The following is a 10,882-nucleotide window of genomic DNA, read 5'->3' as shown; positions in this document are numbered from 1 at the left end:
ACATGCGGTACAACAAAGTCTGGTGAGACATCCTTACAAGGTCATAGTGATGCATCAAGCTGAAAGAGACTAAAATCGTTCAGAAAACAACTTTTTCTAAAGTCTATCGTTCAGTATAACAAGTTGAATTTGGCTGATTTTTGAAGGAATTTGTGCATGGCGACAAAAGAGAGGTAACTTTTGTTCGAATTGTGTTTAGAAAAATGTGGGTTTCGGGAGAAATTGAGTGTTGAGTTTAAATGTTATTCAAGAAAGCTTCAGGAGCAAAAATGAACATGGCAAAAACCCGTTGCTATGTATAGTGGTAAGTAGTGTCACAAAAACCTCGGTTTAATAACATTAGATGGACTAAACAACCGATTAAGGCACTTTGTGTACAGTACGGATATGGGATCAACTTAGAACAACTTTGGCTGGAAAAGATAAACAAAATAAAAAGCTATATGGAAGTCTGGAAATCGAGAGATCTGACGTACAATGGAAAGATAATCATCATTAAATAATTCGTTTTGTCTCTTGTTGGCTTTGAGATTGAAATGAGGGGAATACCAGAAAAATATGAAGAAGAAAAAAAAACAATATCACATCGTCTTTTATTTGGAACGGGAAAACAAATCAGGTGTCGCGAGCGGTTTGCTGTCTATCTAAAACTAAAAGGCGGGATGGAGATGGGTAATTTAAGAAGTTTTATAAAATCCAAACATATTAAAAGTATGTATAACATTATTAATTCAGATGTGGAGAAATGTTATGCCATAGGAAAATATTTGTTGACATGTTTAGACAATAAATGTTATGTATACTTTTTCATTTGTACTTGCTCGGATATAAAAGGAGTTGGTCAAATCAAAATGTCGAAATATTACAGCAATCTCTTGGTCTCATGGTCAGAATTCAAAAAAGTACAAACATATGTGACGAGAGAGGAATTACTAGAAACAAATATTTTTGGAAATTTTAATATCAGGTTTAGGGGAATTCATTACATTATCCAAATTTTTTTTTAAATGGGAATCTGGAATGTAAATACGAAATGTTTTGGAGGCTCAGTTTAAACATTCAATCGACTTATCAATAAAAGAAATTGGATATCAGAGCTGAGTCGAATCAAAGCGGCATTCACATCTGAAATTATTATCAGAAAATAACACTACAGGTAGTAATTAAGGTCGTCATATCGAGGAGCGTTTAGTTCAGTGATTTTGTCATAGTTTGGATAAGTTGGTCAAGGATTGGTTAGGTTACTTCCAAGAACGATTGCCTCAGTTCTTTTCAAATTAGCAAATAAAAAGCAAGTAAGATGTTTGAATCTATATTGTAAGTCAAGCGATCTACATTGAAATTGGTGTTTTTAAGAAATTAACGCAGGGTAACCAAAATATCGAAATTGGTTTTCTCATTTGAATGGTTTTACATTTAATTTTATAGCTTGGTATGGGGTATGGGTTTTCCTCATTCTTGAAAGCCAAACGACTACATATAGTTGCTTACATCTGCGTCATTTGGTCTAGGGCGGATAGTTGTCTCGTTGGAAATCATACTGTATCTACTTATTATATATTCCTATGTAATTTCTAAGGTCATTTTTTAGCTCACCTGGCCCAATGGACCATTATTTTGAAACCGTTATGAATAGAGAAAATCTGACAGGAGTAGATATGAACAAATTCCGGGATATTTTGATACTGAGCTCCCTCTTATTTGTTATATTTACAAGAAATCTACCCGGAAATTTGTGTTTAATTATAGCCAATTGTGTAAAGATGTTAATATCAGTGAAAATACACCTACTTCATGTAATTGCAGTAATTCCGAATACATTTATGGACCCATTTCCCATGTTATAACAGGAGATCTTAACATCGTCCAAGACCGAGAGTTAAAATCATTCCTCAGTAAAGGACCTAAATATCGTCCCCCGTCAATTATTAATTGGAATGAGTGTCGTAATATCATCCACGACTCACTCCATACTTACTGTTTGAAATGGATAAAACGGGAAAAAGCTGACAAAAAATCTTTGGACTCTTTTTTTAAATCAGTAATGAACATAGTTGATATACGTATTCAACATTTTAAAGAACATTTTACTCTTAACAGTAACCACAATAAACCTATTTCTCGTATCAAACATAAACTAAAAGAACTAGCCAAGGAATTTGTTTTTGTCCCGGCCGATAAAGCTGCTAATAATATTATAATTGTTTGACGTAAATTTTACATTGAGGTTCTGAAAAAAGAAATCACCAATTCACCAACATTCCAACTGACTCCATTTTCAGAAAACGACATCTGTAACAAACATAAACTTTTAGCTACCGCTTTACAAGCAGAACCAAATACAATGAAAGTCCCAACTATGTATTGGCTTCCGAAGCTACACAAAACACCTTACAAATATAGATTCATTTCGTCTTCAAGCCATTGTTCCACTACTAAATTGTCTATTCTTCTTACCAGTACACTTGGTACAATCAAAAATCTGATAATAATTTGTTCAAATAAGGCCTTCGAAAATAGTGGAATTAATTACTTTTGGAGTGTCAAGAACTCGTTGGAAGTACTTGATAAATTGCATGCATATATTGGTGATTTTGAATCTGTTCAAAGTTTTGATTTCTCTACCCTATATACCACATTGCCTCACATTCTCATTAAGAAAAAATTCACACACCTAATTAAATGGGCATTTAAAAAGTCAGAATGTGAATATATATGTTCAAACTCTTTTAGGTCATTTTTTAGTAGCAATAAACAAAAAAACTATGTCAATTGGACATGCTTTGATACTATATATGCCCTTGAATTTTTACTAGATAACATTTTTGTTCGCTTTGGAGATTCCGTATATCGTCAGGTTATCGGAATTCCAATGGGGACTAACTGTGCACCACTTATTGCGGACCTTTTTTTTGTATTGCTATGAGTTACAATTTATGACAAAAATCAGCAAAGACCCATCGAAACAACATCTGATACACAAATTTAATAATACTTTTAGATATTTGGATGATATTTTGGCTCTCAATAATGACGACTTCAGTATGTATACTAAAGAAATTTATCCTGTTGAACTTACTTTAAATAAAGCTAATACCAACAATGACCACTGCCCTTTCCTCGATCTTGATATCTATATCATTAACGGAAAGCTTAATACTAAAATATATGAAAAAAGAGATGATTTTTCATTTCCTATCGTTAATTATCCATTTTTAGATGGTGACGTTCCCTTGTCACCATCTTACGGTGTTTATATATCTCAACTTGTACGATTCGCTCGTGTATGTAACAATGTTTTAGATTTTAACGAGAGAAATTTATGTATTACTGAAAAATTATTACACCAGGGTTTTCGATATCACAAACTAGTCAAAACATTTACTCAATTTTATCATCGGTAAAAGGACATCATTCGTAAATATAGCTCAGCATGCAGACTTCTTATACGTTCAGGTATTTCACATCCAATTTTTTATGGAAATATTCTTTATAAAGCACAAAAATGTCAGTATTCACCTCTGAAGCTAACAAAACCTTTAAATAGACTTATTAAGAAGGGATATAGTTACGATACTGTTGTCAGGTCATTAAAGATTGCATATTTTGGCGTTAATATTGATTCACTTATAGGGTCTTTGCATCGGCACTAAACACATTTATTTAAAAACCAAAATGTCGAAATATTACAGCAATCTCTTGGTCTCATGGTCAGAATTCAAAAAAGTACAAACATATGTGACGAGAGAGGAATTACTAGAAACAAATATTTTTGGAAATTTTAATATCAGGTTGAGGGGAATTCATTACATTATCCAAATTTTTTTTTAAATGGGAATCTGGAATGTAAATACGAAATGTTTTGGAGGCTCAGTTTAAACATTCAATCGACTTATCAATAAAAGAAATTGGATATCAGAGCTGAGTCGAATCAAAGCGGCATTCACATCTGAAATTATTATCAGAAAATAACACCAAAGGTAGTAAGGTCGTCATATCGAGGAGCGTTTAGTTCAGTGATTTTGTCATAGTTTGGATAAGTTGGTTAAGGATTGGTTAGGTTACTTCAAAGAACGATTGCCTCAGTTCTTTTCAAATGAGCAAATAAAAAGCAAATAAGATGTTTGAATCTATATTGTAAGTTAAGCGATCTACATTGAAATTGGAGTTTTTAAGAAATTAACGCAGGGTAACCAAAATATCGAAATTGGTTTTCTCATTTGAATGGTTTTACATTTAATTTTATAGCTTGGTATGGGGTATGGGTTTTCCTCATTCTTGAAAGCCAAACGACTACATATAGTTGCTTACATCTGCGTCATTTGGTCTAGGGCGGATAGTTGTCTCATTGGAAATCATACTGTATCTACTTATTATATATTACTATGTAATTTCCAAGGTCATTTTTTAGCTCACCTGGCCCAATGGACCATTATTTTGAAACCGTTATGAATAGGGAAATTCTGACAGGAGTAGATATGTTCAGAATGTTGAGCCCTACCAATTGTCCATATACGTCAAAATTGTCAGACGACTTCTTATAGGAGTTATTGCCCTTAAATGACAAATTTTACTATTTTTTTTCATTTTTGCCTATTTTCTTGGATACTAAAATAAATACAGAGAAACATTAAATTGCAAAAAATGATCAGCAAGACAAGTTCTACAAATAAGTCAATGGTCTAAATGGTCAGCCGACTCCTTATTAGAGTTATTGCCCTTTGATGATGACTTTTATCATTTTTTGCGTTTTTGCCTTATATCTTAAAATTTTTAATAGATAGATAGAAACTTTAATAAGCAAAAATGATCAGCAAGACAAGATCTTCAATTAAGACAATATAAAGGAAATCGTCCAACGTCTCCTTGGTATTATTGCCCTTTAATAGTGACGATTTTTACTCTTTTTTTTGGGGGGGGGGGGTTTCCTTACATGATTTTAATCATAATTGATAAATAGACACTTTAAATCACAAAAATGATCAGCAAGGCAAGATCTACTAACAAGTCAAATTTTGCTGATATAGGTAGTAGTAGACTGTCACTCATTATAGGAGTGATTGCCCTTAAATGAGGATTTTTGTTACCCTCTTTTGTGTTTGGAGCAAAAACTAAAGAAGATAGAGAGAAACTAAACAGACTAAATGATCAGCAATACAAGATATACAAAACAGAGATTTTTGTCAAGAATTCTATTATCGTCTACAATGTTGGAGAGTGTCCTTTGTTGAATATGCACATAGACCAATGTGAGCGACACATGCTTTTTAGAGCCTCTACTTTTTTTTATTTCAAATGAAACAATTTTAAAAGAAATTACCATTGAAACGCAGTAATATATTACCCTCGTGATTACTTCGTTAATGCGTATTCTATAGCCGTTACGCTTATATCTAAAATTTACTGTTAACGACTTATTTTCTAGAGGGATTTATTTTCCGCGAGTAGAAAATCAACGTTGATATTTGAAACTTGGATCTGATTGTATATGAACAAAACAAGAACATTAGAAAATGGCGACTTCATATATTTTCGCGAAATAGGGTAGAAAAGGTTAAACGCGAAAAAAAAGAATAGTCGAGAAATATTTGTCTTTCTCAGTTTTTCAATAGTTGTATGATATATCTTTACTTTCATCGTTACTTTCCTTCATATTAACGATAAGAATCATCACATAACTGAACCATGTCGAACATGAACTAAACCATGACACTTCTTAACCAAACCATGACCCTGAATTGTCAGTAATCTGTAATCATGTGCAAAAGAAGCTATTTTTTCGGAAAAATTGACGGCAATTGTATATTGTAACGAAATATGTGATATAGCAGACAGTAAATAATTTTTTTTTTATGGTTGGTAAACGAGTAAGCAACTTTTTAAATGTTGACATCCGCAAGCATTATTATGTGTCAAATAATGAAATATATGATACAAATATGAATTTACTAACATATCAGCTATAAACAAAGATATTTACCAGCTTGAATTCATGTTAAGACGTTCCTTTAGCGAAATATCAGAATGTTTACATTGTGTCATTATTTGTCATCAAAAACACTTAACACAATCATGTCCAACTTAACCACACTATGGCAAAATCACTGTACTAAATGCTCCTCGATATGACGACCTTACTACCCGTAAACACCCTTCTAACTCTTACAAACCTTTCAAAGTTAAAAACTTCATCCATTTTAAAAACAAATGAAATCATAGCAGTACAGAAATTACGTTTAAAAAATATTCAATATTTCTCTGATACCTCTATTGTACTGAATTGAACTAAAATGGAAACTGTAATTTGAATCTTAGTTGCCATGGGGACTAATTTAGAACTGTGTTTACGAAAATTAGCTAATAGACAAGCAAACATTGGCTACAAAAAGAAAAGATTAAATGGAATTTGCCGCTTCTGTCAAGAAAGAGAAACATTATTGCATCTTTTTGCACTCTGTAAATTAGTTAACGAAATTTGGATTGAAATTTGTGATATGCCAAATAAATTTTGTACTGGTAAAAATATTACCAATTTACAAAAAACAGAAAAGAATATATTCTCCTTGGTATGAACATTAAAAGTGGCGTAAAAATGAAGATTATGATACTGTACTTGTAACTACAAAATGGGTAATTTTTAAATATAGGAATGTTGTCAAATATCAACGAAAGATACTTTCAAGTCCAAATGTTATAGTTGATGTGGTTAATCGTGAAATCAAGATTTTGCTTTAATGTATTAAACGTAAATTAGGTGATGACGTATATTCAAACATCATACAAACACTTTAAGCTAGGTAATTAGTTGTGTATTGTGTTATTTATAAACATGAACAATACATACAATGAAGATGTAATGATTTTTTACTCACCCCCCCCCCCCCCCCCCCATTAGTTTCCTTCACATTTTCAACATCACACAATTCGTTTTTGCACGTGTGACCTAACATACTAGTCATTCAACCGGTACGATTAATTTGAAAAACAACAAAGGGCTATTTTCTGATTTATACCATTTTGCACGGCACAGATAACGTACTAGTATTCAAAAATTTACTTTAAAAAGCAAATAGTTGTGTATTTTCTTTTTTTTTATATTCCATGCGTTTCCATTTGTTAATTAAACTTTTCTTTAACAGTTGTTGAATGTTTGTGTGTATTTAATTAGTTCTTTCAGAATCAGTTATTACTATTTCAGAACGATCGGCCATTTAACTTCAAAAGGAGGGTGGGGGTGTTATGGTTTTTTCTGATCTCCAATTTGATATGAAAAAATATTGTGATCAAGTATGTGACAAAAAAAATATTCTATATCCAGATTTTCCCCATATCTTATAGTGTTAAATTTTGAAAAAAATAATTTGATTGATAGCGTCCCCCCCCCCCCCCCCCCAATCTTTTGAAGTTAAATGGTTGATCCCTTACCTTCCAGTGCACGTTTCGTTACATTCTTTCATCACGGTTTTCCCCTCGCATGCACTTGCGCTGTGCGATGGCCGAAGTTCTAACGAGAGGTCATGTAGTTTAAGTCATCGCATACGGGAAAATATCGGCTAGTGTACGGGAAGACAATAATTCAATAGCAGTACATTGATGAAGATTTTTATAATATAACGGATTTTTTTTTACAAGAAAGTTCCCGTACACTTGTTTTATAGTAAAACTTAGCCATTCAAGTATATAAAACATATTCAACTTTTTTTTTAAATTTTAAGTTTCATATGACTTTTATTTCAAAATAAACTTTGAACATAGACACCCTTTTGTATTTTCCCTGGTAAATGGGAATTGGTTTACTAGCAAGGGCCCTAAGCATGCGTCTTTGTGCTTCGTATGGTTAATATACACCAGGTGTTGTATAATTAAATTTGCTAATAAAAATTAAAAAGGCGGAAGATACTTAAGGGGTTTTAAAACTCGATGGCAAACTGACAACACCATGGCAAAAATCGAAAAACGACCAAAAGACACAACAATAGTATTCAAAACACCGGAGGTGATCTCAAGTGATCCGGAAGGGTAAGTAGTTAACCTTTTACCTTAACAATGTTCACCCTAACGAACAATTATTTCCTTAAAGCCGGAAAAATAAAGATATTGTTTTGTTTTTATATGTTAATTCGTGAATTCATTAGCAAATAACATTTGTTTAAATGAAGAAGACATGAAGATATACTCAGGAAAATTGCCACATATATTTGTTTTTGGAAAAGTCGATTTTTTTTTTACATATGGAAACCAGTTACCGTTCTTTGACTAATAAGTAGTACGCAAATAAATGCGCGCAATAAGTCTTATCGAATAAGATATAAAGAAACTCTAGTTCATTGTGAGTTGGTGGAGTTGCTTTGTTAATCAGTATTTGAGCCATGCGTATTAAGATGTCGAATTTATAATCCTCTTGTTTTTGAAAAAGAACCTATAAAGGGAAAAAACTTCAGAAAAGGGACAAGAAAATTTACATACAAAAAAATGAAAACAACACGTTATAAATGTTATGCGTACGAAGCGCTTTTATGGATTTGGTTTCACCAGGAACGCCAACAGATGAATATTTGAAAATCAAGCATATATTAGAACAGAAAAAGTTGAAGAGCTATTTGACCAAAAACGCATTAAGTAACTTCGAGTGCTGTAACTTTTTGTTGGCTGTTTTTTTGCGGTTAGAAGACACCTTTAGGCTATCGTACGGCCTTCAACAATGAGCAAAACCCATACCGCATAGTCAGCTATAAAAGATCCCGAAATGTCAAATGTTAAACAATTTGAACGAGAAAATTAACGGCCTGGTTTATGTACAAAACGATGAACGAAAAACAAATATGACATACAACAACAAACGACAACCACTGAATTACCGGCTCCTGACTTGGGACAGGCACAATCAGAATGTTAGAATGTTTCAGATATTTATAAAACAAAATACAAGCTCCCATTGCGCAACATCTGTAGATATAAGATAAAACATCATATATATCCTGCAATGTTTTTTTTTTGGAAAAAAGTCATTTTTTTATAATCATCTTGAATCACAGAGAGCCGCCCTACTTCTGGATATTTTTTACATAAGGTTGGACGAATTCATAACTTAATTTGCGGCATGCACATATAAATATGTGTTCATTGTCTTCTTTATACATGTTATTGATTCGTTAGAAAACTATTTAGTCTTTAAATTTTTTTTCTTGTTCGTTGTCGCTCAGCCGTGGTAGTGTGAAATGCTCCGTGGACTTGTTCGCCTGGTCTTTTTTTTTTTTTTTTTCTTTCTTTCATTTTTAAGTATTTCCACATTCCAATGGAAAGACCTTATGATTTTGTTGTGATTATTAAAATTGTTTCTGCTTCAGTCCCTTTTTTCTTGAAAGCTACTTTTTAAGAGGTTCTCATCGGTCTTAGAATAGGTACCCTTTGCAAGTCCCTTAATATTACTCATGCCGGTTGTAAAAATAACCCATTCGGTGACTGTAAAACAACGAACCCGAGATGAATGAACGAGTACTGTTTCGGTTGCGATTGTAAAAAAAAGAGTGGTTGATAAATGGAGAATAACAACTGAAAAAATAAAAAACGAGAGGTGAACAGATAATGAATGTGCTAGAGTATTTATCATATGTCAAGCTCTTTAAAGTCGTCCAAATTCAAGTCAAATTGTGAATAAATGAAACAGACACCACCAATGATCTGCCATCAGTATAAAATTCTTTGAAGGACACAAAACACTCCTATTTAAGATAAAGATAGCCACTGCCGAGGTTCCTGACTTGGGGAAAGGTCCATCAACAAGTAGTTTATTTTCAGCACTCAAACCCACATTAATTTTTATCAGTGTATAGAAAACAAACAGAAAATAACAATTAAAATAAACAGTTAAGTGAAAAATAAAGGAAATAAAAAACAGCCTAATAATAAAACAAAACAAAAAGTTATTTATCGATCAACATTAAATGAGAATAATTTACAGAGAAACTTCCAATCATCAATTCTAAAAGTTTCAAAACATTTCGCATTGTAGTTTCAGAGGAGAGGATTTTTAAAAACCGGTCAATCAGAGTCAAAGAATGCCTCTGGTAGTCCTGTTTTCCGCAGATTGAAACAAACATGAGGACCCTTTGAAGAAATATTTCCATGCGTCATTCTACCAAGTTTGTTAAAAATGGTCAAGTGTATTGTATTAGACAAAAAAGAATAAGATGTGATTTATTCATAGGGTTTCACTGGAACTATGTGCCATGCATGACGCTGTGTTTGTAAACCGATCAACACTAAATGAGAATCATTACATTTGCAGGGGTCTTGAATGACAAATCCCCAGAAGTTTACATAACCAATCAGAATCAGATGTTGCCTGTGGCGACGATGTTCCTCCTCCTATCGACACAAAATCGGAATAATTCGTAGAAAATCTTCCATGTGTCAATACTGTCAAGTTTGGACTGTATTGGATAGGCGATTTTATAGAAGACGATAACAATATGTAATGCTTATGTGTACCTAGGCCAAAGGATGTTAGAAGCATAAGAATTTAGGGACCAAGTGAACTAAACAAAACACAAAAAAACTAGTCTTAATAGAAAGATAAAGGATATGGAGTATCCATTCATGACACAAAATCAGTACATGCACAGCAACACGCAAAAAGCAAAGGAACAACGCTTTTTTTCATCTCAAAGTCTCAGAGAGGCCTTCAACAAGGAACAAAAAGCTCTCACCTCTCTGCAAGAACAAGACAACCCCTAGCACCCACCGGCTTTACCCACTACATAATCATGTGTATGTCCCATCTCAGAAACCTCGTCACCGGTTGTCTTATGTCATATCTTTAGTTATTTATTAGAACAAATTTGTGTCGAAGGAATTTCTTTGCTATTTTCTGTTAAGTTAT

This window comes from Mytilus californianus, unplaced genomic scaffold (assembly GCF_021869535.1).
Source record: "Mytilus californianus isolate M0D057914Y unplaced genomic scaffold, xbMytCali1.0.p SCAF_42, whole genome shotgun sequence".
In the NCBI taxonomy this organism is placed as follows: Eukaryota; Metazoa; Mollusca; class Bivalvia; order Mytilida; family Mytilidae; genus Mytilus; species Mytilus californianus.
The sequence above is the reverse complement of the archived record's forward strand: the minus strand, read 5'-3'. Positions refer to the sequence as shown.